This window comes from Thunnus albacares, chromosome 1 (genome assembly GCF_914725855.1).
Source record: "Thunnus albacares chromosome 1, fThuAlb1.1, whole genome shotgun sequence".
Taxonomy (NCBI): Eukaryota; Metazoa; Chordata; class Actinopteri; order Scombriformes; family Scombridae; genus Thunnus; species Thunnus albacares.
In genome coordinates this window covers 13,189,291-13,200,086 of record NC_058106.1, presented here as the reverse complement: position 1 = coordinate 13,200,086, position 10,796 = coordinate 13,189,291, and the positions used below count along the sequence as shown (strand labels likewise).

Below are 10,796 nucleotides of genomic sequence, written 5' to 3'. Positions count from 1 at the left end.
AAAGATGAATTTCCCTACTGGGGTTAATAAAGTGCAAAGCTAACTTTCACAAAATTTAACTTATTTTTTAAATAAATAAAAGGTGCCTCTTGAAAAAAACGTATTGTATCCCTGAGGAAGAAACACTTTTGTAAACAAAATTAAATGTTAAATGTTAGTTGCAGGCTAAATAACAAAATCATAGATGAAGTGCTTGTAATGTCTTTCAAAGTTTTTTTTTTAAATTTTTTTTTGCAAGGATCACAAGCCTGTCTACTGCCTCTGGCTTGAGGCATGCTCTGTATGTTACAATGCCCCCCCTCCCTAAACTAAAGACCCTCTCTGATGGGGCACTTATCACAGGGATAGAGAGGTATTTCTTGGCCAGATTACTGAGCCTTGGGAAGTTTGCTTTGTGGCACTTCCACCACTGAAGTGGATCAGTGTCTGGGTCTGTGTTAGGGAACAAGTAGGTTGCCAGCTCAGTTTCAATTTTGTCTACCTCTGACTGGGAGGAAGATGTCACTTTCTTCTTGAAGAGGCTTGCTAAAGTTTTTTTCTTCTTCGGCTAAGGCTGAGCTTCTTCTTGGTGCACCTGCACAGCTGGGCCAGGCTGTGGTGTGATTTTGTCAGCAGGCAGAGACATCAGCTCTGTGACAGCTCTTTTCTTAATTTGTTCCACCTAGTCATGGTAAATGTAAGTTGTCCGGAGCCTGGGGTCCATCAGTGAGGCCATGTCCAAGAATACATCTGTGACAGGGTCACTGTATTTGTCATTAAGGTACCCCAGTATGTTTGTTTTTTTGTTTTTTGTTTTTTGTGAGCTCAGTGTCTTCCTCTTCTGGCTGTAGGAGACTGCTTCTGAACATATGGAGCAATGGTTTGATATAGGGCATCAGTAAAATCTTACAGTGGTTTCACAGCTTTATTCACTGATACATCAGTTGTCTTGCCAGGTGGGCACAAGGTGCCTGCTTTTCTTCTCTGACCCCAAGACATGGGCTATGGCTTTTTTCTGTTCCAGGACTCTCTCTACCATCTTTTGCCTTGAACCCCACCTGGTTTGGGACTCTGTGATAAGCTGATGAGTGAGCAGACAGAGCTCTGCCTGTACTATAGCCATCCTTCACACCATTCTCTGTATAAAAAGAAATAAAGAAGAAATGATCAATACTGTGACATGGACTACATTCACAATAACATAGGCTAATATGTCAAAACAAGTCTTTTTAGTTTAAGTAATTAAGAATGTTGATTATGGCTTCATTGATCTATCAATCAATAAACTTTTATTTTTAAAGCACAACTCAGACAAATAAATGCAATTATGCATTTCCATTTAGACACTTACCGATGGTGTTGTGCAGTTTGTGTCCAAAGCACTGGAGGTTGGTACACTCATTCAGTCTCAGAGCTTTGAGCTCATATTAGTGCCACTGCCTGTAGTCATGCAGACATGTCCATCTTTTCCAAGATTCCAGGAGCCCAATGTATCTTTCAGCCCCTGAGTAATGATTTCACCGGTGTGGTCACTAGGGAAGTAAGTTGTTTGGAGGCAGAAACTTTGCAGAGTCCAATCGTCTGTAATAAAATGTGCCACTAAACTAATGTAGGGCTGCATGGTTCGACTGGACCATACCGTAGCAGACCTGCTAACCCTAGACGAATTTCCACTCCGGCAACTTAAATGTGTCAGATGTGAATCACTGCTGTTCACAAAATGAATTATTGTACATAATTTGCATACACACTACAGTACATCATTTGCATACATGCAAAGTGAGGGATGCACTGATATAAAAATTCTTGCTACCATTAACAGATTGTTTACAAAAATATCTGCAGATGCCAATACTGTTAGTTGGTCATTCATGCCTGTTTGTCCATTTGTCTTTCACCTGCCTGAACATAGCTTACCAAGGAACACAATTTCACTTAGGTTACACACTAACCTACGACTACCGCTGTATTTATATAGCTTCTATTGTTTACACCATAATAATCAAACTTTAAGCCAATCTGATTTTTGAAAATATGATTTTCAGCTAATCTGAAATGATGATGACAATGTAGCTGGAAAACCCTAACCAGCCTAAACAGACTATTTTGTGGCTATGGTGAAATAAATATTTTAGAGCTGGTTAATACAACTGTTCTCATTATAGGTAGGCTATAACTTAATGGTATGATGACCTAATAATAAGAGTAGTTTAAGTTATAGACTACACAGTGCCAACACACACACACACACAGGTCCATTCGGCCTTTTACACACACACACACACACACACACACACACACACACACACACACACACACACACACACACACACACACACACACACACAGTCAGCTTTCTCCCCTCAGTTCTCTCCTTCAGTATGTCACGGTGACTTTTCCTTTCTTCCGCTCCTCACTTCAAAGTGTCCTCAGTGAGAAGCTGGCCAGGTTACTTCTCGTGTGTGCGTGTAACCAGGGGCAGTGGGTAATGTAAGCTAGAGAGGGCTAAGCCTTCCCTAAATTTACTGCGGGCTATTGCACACCCTACACTGCATACTGGTAAAGTTAGAATAATGAAAACGTCTGTGTCAGCAATTTAGTAGTTGAAAAGACAGTAACACGTCAGTCAAATGTATATCAAACCTGTGAGTGCTATAGCTCATTTCATTCAGAAAAAATAGGACTTTCCAGTCATCAAAATCTCACAAGCAAGCAGACATATCTGAGAACATGAGAGATGAAATGGAAATACATGGGCTTTACCAATCTGGGAGGCTTCCTGCAGCAACTTCTTGGTCCACAGAGTGTGGAATGACTGACATTAAAAACTACTGTACCAGGTAAACTATTACTGGTCTTTTTTTTGATAAGCTTATTGATAAGAGAAAAAACAGTCATGCCAGCTTAACGTCTCAATTGGCTTGGCTATATTTATCCATTACATAGATGTAAAAAAAAAAAAAAAAAAGGCAACTGGCTTCTTTTTGCTTACCTTAAAGTAACAACTCGTACCAGTGTACTTCCATGTCAAAATGCATGCCTGCTACGCAAAACGCATACAGATTGTCATGTCTGCTGTAGGTGTGTCATAGTGGGGTAAAACGACATATCCTCCAGCTTTAGACAAATTTTACAGCGGACAGTGGTTTGCTTGAGGCCAGATGCTACAAAACCAAACCACTTCCAGACAGTTGAGGAGACGGTGCCTTTTTGGAAACAAACTCCTCGCTTTTATTACCGCATCCTGCCATGTTGATATTTTACCGGTGTCTGAAGAGAACTCTCAGGGGGGAGGGCGTTACAATGAACTACAAGAGCTCAGGGAAGCAGTGGTGGTTCTGTACCATAATTACCCAAGTTAAAGTGGAAAACGATTTTCATTTTTAAACATTACCTAGACCATAAGTTAGAATTAATTGACAGAATTGATTTATCACCCAGCTCTACATTCTAATATACTTGTGCAAACCTTCACCTGTTTGTTCAGTGGCAGAGAAGTGATGACAAGTAAACTGAACTTCAGAGCCAGAGTGCCTCTTTGATAAATAACACACGTCTCCAAGTGCAGAATATGATGATCAAAATGCTTCAAAAGCACTCTTAATTATGTCCTTGATAAAGAGAGCTATTGAAAAAATGTGTCCGTGTGTATGCAATGGTCATGTGTCAGCCAGTGTTGTAGTACTCGAGTCCAGGACTCAGACTCGAGTCCAACTCGAGTTCTCATTTTCAGGACTTTTGACTTGACTTGGACTTGGGCATTGATGACTCAAACTCGGACTTGGCATCAAGTATTGACTGCATTCTGACTCAGAAGTTGGAGTTTGTTTGTTTTTGTTAGTTTTTTTGTAATAGGCCCTTCTAATTGGAATAAAATATTAGCTATATTAATTAGAGATGCACCGATCGATCGTCCACTGATCTAAAACGGCTGTTTTTCAGCTGATTGGCCATCAGGGACTGGCAGATCTGTCTCAAATATCTGATTTTTTGCTGGTCAAATTTTCCGCACAGAGTCGCACTTTGGTTCATGTCATGCACACAGCAGCAGCTGTGGCACAGACAGTGTAGCCACACACACACACACTACATACACGTCGCGCACTAAGTGCACAGACAGCCACAGCCACACACACACACAACATGTTGTTGGTGTAGAAGTTCTTTAGCATGAGTGATGAAGACACAAAGGTCGCAATTTGTAATACCTTTAAGTCCAAAAATTTAATTTAATTCTTGTAAAGAAAGAAAATCAGAATCTGCAAAAATCAGAATCGATGGTGCCAGAGTGGAGCACTGGAGCCCATCTTGGAACTTGACTCAGACTCAACCTTGATGACTCGGACTTAGACTCAGGTAATGGGGACTCAACTCAGATTCGACTCTGACTCTTCGTTGGCGACTCAGGTTTGGACTCGGACTCGAACACTGGGAACTTGAGACTCCACTCGGACTCGAGATTTAGTGACTCAACTACAACACTGGTGTCAGCATTGTCATTTAAAAAAAATTAATTAATTAGGCCTAATTTTTATAAATTTTCATACAGCAAACTGACTACAAACATCTGTGGTCCTTCGTGATGTCACTGCCCTACCACATGTAGCTACCGTTACCAAGTGCTTAATAAAAAGTTGCTCTATTCATTTCAATCTGTTTATACAGATAAGAACTAAAAAATCCTCATTGTACTGATTGTAATCATTGCATTTTATGGCTACTGCACCTTTATTGGTGACCAAAGTCTCCAGCCAACCCACTGACCTTGACTACAGTGCTAGATCCAATTCCACCTCTAGCAAATTCCACTTTTCTGACATCTCGCTTTGAAAGAGCCAAAATGATCATTTTACACAGCCATTTTGTCTAATAGAATACAACATTGCATAGCAATGACCAAAGTTTGCTTTTCTATGACTGTCTTACAAAAAGATCATCATGGCCTGCAGCATATTTGCAGCCACTATGAAATGAAGATTGCAAACTAGAAGTTTTCAAATGAATGTGACCTTTAAATCAGATATTTGTCAATGCTTTACAGAAGCATCACCATTTTCATAATGACTTGATGAAATCTTCAAAGGGACCTTTACATATTTAGGGTGGGGTGGAAAGGGGGGAATGCATTTCTGCTCATGTAACTTGACAAATTGTGCTTCAAGGTTTCTATTTATATCTTTCTCATCTCACAGGGAGGGTAGAATCTTCCCAATTCCCTTGCCGTTTGCCAGAGGCTTAGTGTGACATATTGCTAATCTGGTCATTATGCAATTTATCAGCTGTCTCTCTTTTACAGCCGTGCATAGATATTATGCAGGTTTCTTATGAGCCTAACTGCAATAACACTGCAAGGAGCTAATGAGCAGTCGCCACTACTGTGGTAATACATCTCAAGTCACTTCAGGGTACTCTTGTTGCAACAACTTGTTAGTCTAAGTCACTCCATTAAACTAACCAAATTATTTTTTTGCTAATGATATTGGGAGCCTCTCAGGCTGGGACCAATGGATTGTGACCAAAACAAGAGAGGGAGAAGTCATCAGAGTCCACTGTTTGACAGCAAATGACTCAGGAAAAAGAAGTTAAAGGCCTTGCTGCAGACCAAAAGCCTCACGTAACCAGTGCCCTGAATTGATGCAAGGGAAGCTTCTCAGAAGGGATTCATTATTGCCTTTGGCATCTCTCAACATATGAGGTATGGCCATAGCCACCAGAGAAAGCTGTTTTTGTAATGTGAGGCAAGCTTGATATGGATGACAGATTGCAAGTGGCCTGAAGCAAACATCTTCCAGAGTCTTAGATGGTCATCCTTTTCAGCAATGGCTGCTTTTTTGCGCCATCAGCTAATTAAGGGTGGCCTGTCATTAAAGATGCGTAAATCAGACCTTAATGTGACTCAAGAGTCTTGGTGAGACACTGGGCGGGAAGAATGTGGTCCTCTGATTTAATGGGCCCTGAGCTGAAGGGGATATAAGTCTTGATAATGATGGCCAAGTACAGTGTATTGATCATCGCTCCCTCTGGTGTCTATGTGGGTTAAAGCAGCCAGGACGGAAATTGAACTGGGATTTCTCAGCTGTCTAGAGCAAGCTTACACGGAGGTGAGGTGGTCAAAATAACTTGACTAATGTGTTTGTATAAGATCACTCTGGATCACTTTGTCATTTATACAAGATGCCCACTCATTTGTCCCTCTGGTCACAACTGTAACAAAAAAGTGAACTCTGTAGGGATTTCGGTAATAGATTATTCTTGTTGCATAATAGTGCTGTATGTCCAGGGTAAAAAATAAACTTTGGCTCACTTGCGGATAACGAATGTCCTGAAAATATATGTACACAAAGGACCGCGTTCTTTGTAAGTAGGTCTATGATTTGTAACTCTGTAATTGTCAAAATGACAAATATTCACACACAGTGGATGCCAAGTACTGAATTAATGGTAAACTCTTCAATGTGCAGTTCAGCTCTGTTCTACACACAATTCCCTTCTCTGTCACCACTCTTTCATGGGAGTGCTAAATACTGGCAGAGGCAGTATTGGGAAATTGTTAAGACAGTTAGAGTTTCCCCTAATTACAAGACAACAGCAGCAAAAGTTTGACAGTTAGTGGTTTGGCATTTTGCATTCCCATCATTATTGTGATGAAACATAAAATATTTATCATATACAAGCCGGGGGGGGGGAGGTTGTTTTGCCCAGTGTCATTAAGATTTTGGTTAATTATCATGGCCCATTGGGTCCAGCACCTCTTGCAATGTGGTACCCTCCGTCCATTATCCACTGTGTAATTATCAACACACTATCTAGCCACCATCACAGCATTTGCTCTTGGAAACATGGTCATAATTACCTCAAGATGTTGATTTGGCAAATGTTGTTAATGGAAAGCTCCTGTTACTTTAATCAAAAGGCATTTGTGGAGTCACTTGCGAGTGCTATCTACTGTACAATTACGTGTTACTGCAGTGGCTAACAGCATTTGTAAAACTGCTTTTCGACCCTATTTTCATCACATGGCTCTTTAAATTTTAAGTACAGTGTCCCATCTTGGTGTAATGATTAGTAATCCACTTGTATGTCACGCTGAATTTGCCTGTACTAGGTAACATACACAATCGTGTCAGAAAATCAATCATAGTTTCTGTCTCAAAAAGATACCATCAAAACAGCCTACTGGTCAAGACAGGAGCAAACTTTGGATTGGTCTCACAGAGAAGGATCCCACTTCAAACACAGTCCTTCCCTGGGTACAAAGTGAGCAGAAAAATAAAACAGAATGTCCACCTTTAAGAATATTGACTATGTATCTAACGTTACAGCTCTGGAATCCATGAACACAAAAGCACACCTCATATAGAGAGGTGCTTAAGATAAAATTCTAAAAAATATGTACTTCAGTTAGTCAAGTAGAAACATACATCGTGCTTGAATTTGATAGTGAAATAACGTTAAACGTTAATGTTAAATTTTATCACTGACATAAGTTACAACTTATTCAGTCACTCTTTAAAAGCTTCACACATGTGACTTATCTTTTATATAATCATGTAAATTTCAATACTGTATAACGTTAGAGCAAACAGGACAAGGGACACCATCAGTGGCGTTTTTACATGTAAAAAATTGGTGGGGCACCAACTACTTCAATAGATATGCTACATACCAGAAAAACTACAGTACTTGCTCTTGCTACTGATGTGTTTTTTTTTAACATGTTATGGGTCCATGCATGGCTCCACAAAACACTTTTAACAACAAAGTGGCTGCTTCTAGCAGGTCTTGTACACATATACAGAGGAAGAGAGAGAGTGTGTGTGTGAGTGTGAGAGAGAGAAATTACACAAGTTACATTACCACTGTCACAAGCCTAAATTATACATACAACACGTAATTCCGACCAAGCAATCTGATTGGTCAACTAGACATTTAGCACGTGCTCAAATCAGCATGACAGCACACCTCGCCGTGCTCAAATGAAAAAAAGCCTCATCACTAGAAATATTACTCCGCCATTCAACAGAACTACAGACCGTGACGTCGCGCTAACAGTCATTTCTGAGTAGACGACTGGTGGTTAATTTGACTTGCGGAGATATGTGAACTTGGCAAACATGTTTTTTTTCTGTTGTCATTTTCAGCCGTAACTGTTACGTTTAAAGATATATAATTAAACTTGGTGGTCCGACCTGTCTGCTGGGTTTATTTTATATACTGTGTTGCTTTGTTAGCGTCCTTGGTTTGTTTTGTTTTGTGGGGAGGATCTGCAGTGAAAACCCCAAGCGGAATTTTGAGTTGTCTTTCGTTTATGTTTGTGAAACTGGATTGAACTGAACTGTTTAGGGGTTGTGTGGAAAACAAAACGGACCGTTTACTGAGTGGATTGAACTCTAAGACTGTGAGACGAGTTACACCTTCACACACATTGAAAACCCGAACCCTTCTTCACTCTTAATCGTTACCGGCAACCCCATACACCGCTAAACTTAGCCATTTTACCTTCAATTGAGAGTCCATCTGAGCTTCCACTCCGGCATCCTCCATCAGCTATGCTATTGACACGGCGCAGCTAGTTTAAATATATATGTGAAATTTGCGGACGTAGTAGCTACATCTGTCCATGGAAAAATCATTTTTTCAACGTATATCTTAATTACAACAAGATTGAGCTAGCAAAGCAGTTTTGTATTTATAAACGTGGCATTTATTCAGTTTGGGAAATGCTACGATATCTAGAAAGCATTAGCTGAAGTTGGCTGGCTGAGTCACGACAGTGATGCGGTCAGGAACGAAGCGCTTGACCGCATCACTGAAGCACACCCTCTCGCTTAATTAGGAAAACGATATTCTATCGTCATAAGCCGACACAACCACGCTCAGAACAAATTAGCCTACAGAGCCATAAGCGAACAGCAAAGAGCTCAACACCACAAGGAAGTGCAAATACATTTTTTAGGGATACTTATCCATTCTGTGACAATAACTTTATGACAACAACCTCAATAGATAAGCATGGACACACTGGCACTCGTCACCATCTATATAAATCGATCCAGCACAACAATATTACCAATGCACGGACCAGAACCACCAAGACAGGATGATAAAATATGCTTTCACTCACCAGCTGACGGCTCAGAAAAGGGCAGCATGGCGGTTTTTCGTCTGGGCAAACTTCACCACGTTAAACCCGCGGTCAATTTTACCAGCAGTTTGACTGATGACAGTATTCCGTGGTTGGTGGGCTCCGAGGCGCTTTGATTCCAGTTTCTCCTCCAAATAAAGGGTTTATATCCTGTGCTGGAGTATGAAATCCACTTATTTTTTTCAAGTTAGTTGGCGTAGCTAAGTAAGGCTCTCCTCTTTTTTGCCGACAGTAACTTTCAAGCTCTTGCTGTAGCCCCACTGCAGCGTCATTTGAAATATTTCACATTTGATTGGCTATCTGTCAGACAGTTAGCCAATTAACTGTGAAATATGAAATGACGCTTTCGTGGGGCTTCGGTCTGTCTGCCCCACTTGTCATCAATTTCGTGTGATCTACATTGAATACATTAACACTCTGAGCATGCGTATTCATATTTTCCCACGTACAAGACACATTGCATTGTGAGAGAGGGGCTAACATGGGGGCTAGTCCCACAATCACGCCGGCCACCGTAGGCCCGCTGCAGACACGAATCAGGGAATGCAGTCTGACGCAGCAAGGCAGGGAACAATTAAAAATGAACTAAAATCCTGACACAAATTATATAATGCCATTTATGGAGATGATATATTCATAGATAATAAATTATGGCAGAAAAAAATTGAAAATTGATAATAACATAATTTGTTTGAAAAGTTCTTTCTGGTGACAGCAGGTGGGGCTGTGCCCCTAATGACCAGTCGCTAGTGGACACCATTGTCATCATACGAAAGCTGCGTCATTGATTACGCATCAGTAGCTAGCTAGCTTAACTCATTTACTATAGCTACTTATCATGTTTATAGGTAGCTTAGCTAACAGGTGAAACACTTTTTTACGATACTGTATAGGCTATTACAAAATAAACTCCACTCCGTGGACCAATAATGACGCCTCAGTTAACTAAAGAGATACTAAATTTGCACATTACCCTAGCTGAGAAATTTACTAAAACTTTCTGGGACCTGCGGCTCTTCTTGACACTGTCCACTGATTGGTTACTACACAACCTCGTCCTCTCATTGGTCGAAGGAAACATCTGTTTAAATTTTGTGCATGTATGGGTTTTATCACCGGGACAAGTGGAAAATAATGTCTCCATGTGGGTTTGTGAATATAGGGGGAAGATGAACAGAAATTCACACACACACACAAAAAAACATATACTCTGTGCAGACAGGAAACCATGCATTCTTTGCCTCCATCATTTATTATTGGTGCAAAAATAATTTTTCATTACATCTCACAACACAGGGTTTGTTATAAAGAGATAGCCCACAAGAGTGTAAATTTGGGCATAAAATGTACAAATGTCAGTTTAGTTTAGAAACAATAGATATTATTCTCTCTGGCATGTTCCAGTGACCCTGCACAGCTTCAGACTTCTTGCCAATGACAAAGCATAGTTGTACCTATGAAGTTAAATACTTAAGCAAAATTAGATGAGGCAACAATGGGTACCTCAAAAAGGTTATTGCGTTATGTGTAAAGCCCATGAGAACAATCTATGGTATTCACAATTTCATGAGCAGATGTTTTCTCACTGTTATAAGATCACAAGTTATAATATGCTTCTTTTGTTGTTGAGCCCATAGGAGTTGGTCACATTTGCTGTTGCCCTTTTCCTGTT

The 10,796-nt window shown here is 40.3% G+C and overlaps 1 long non-coding RNA gene across 2 annotated transcripts; it reads right to left on the bottom strand.

Moving 5' to 3' along the window:
- Positions 1-425: 425 nt before the first annotated feature.
- On the bottom strand, positions 426-10,148 carry LOC122970695. Of its 2 annotated transcripts, none has more exons than XR_006399318.1 (3): positions 10,098-10,148; positions 1,331-1,560; positions 426-1,117 (listed from the first exon to the last, which is right to left on the bottom strand). It is a non-coding gene; the product is annotated as an uncharacterized LOC122970695 (long non-coding RNA). The 2 variants fall into 2 exon arrangements; XR_006399311.1 differs by lacking the exon at positions 10,098-10,148 and adding an exon at positions 9,104-10,060.
- Between the last annotated feature and the right edge of the window lie 648 nt (positions 10,149-10,796).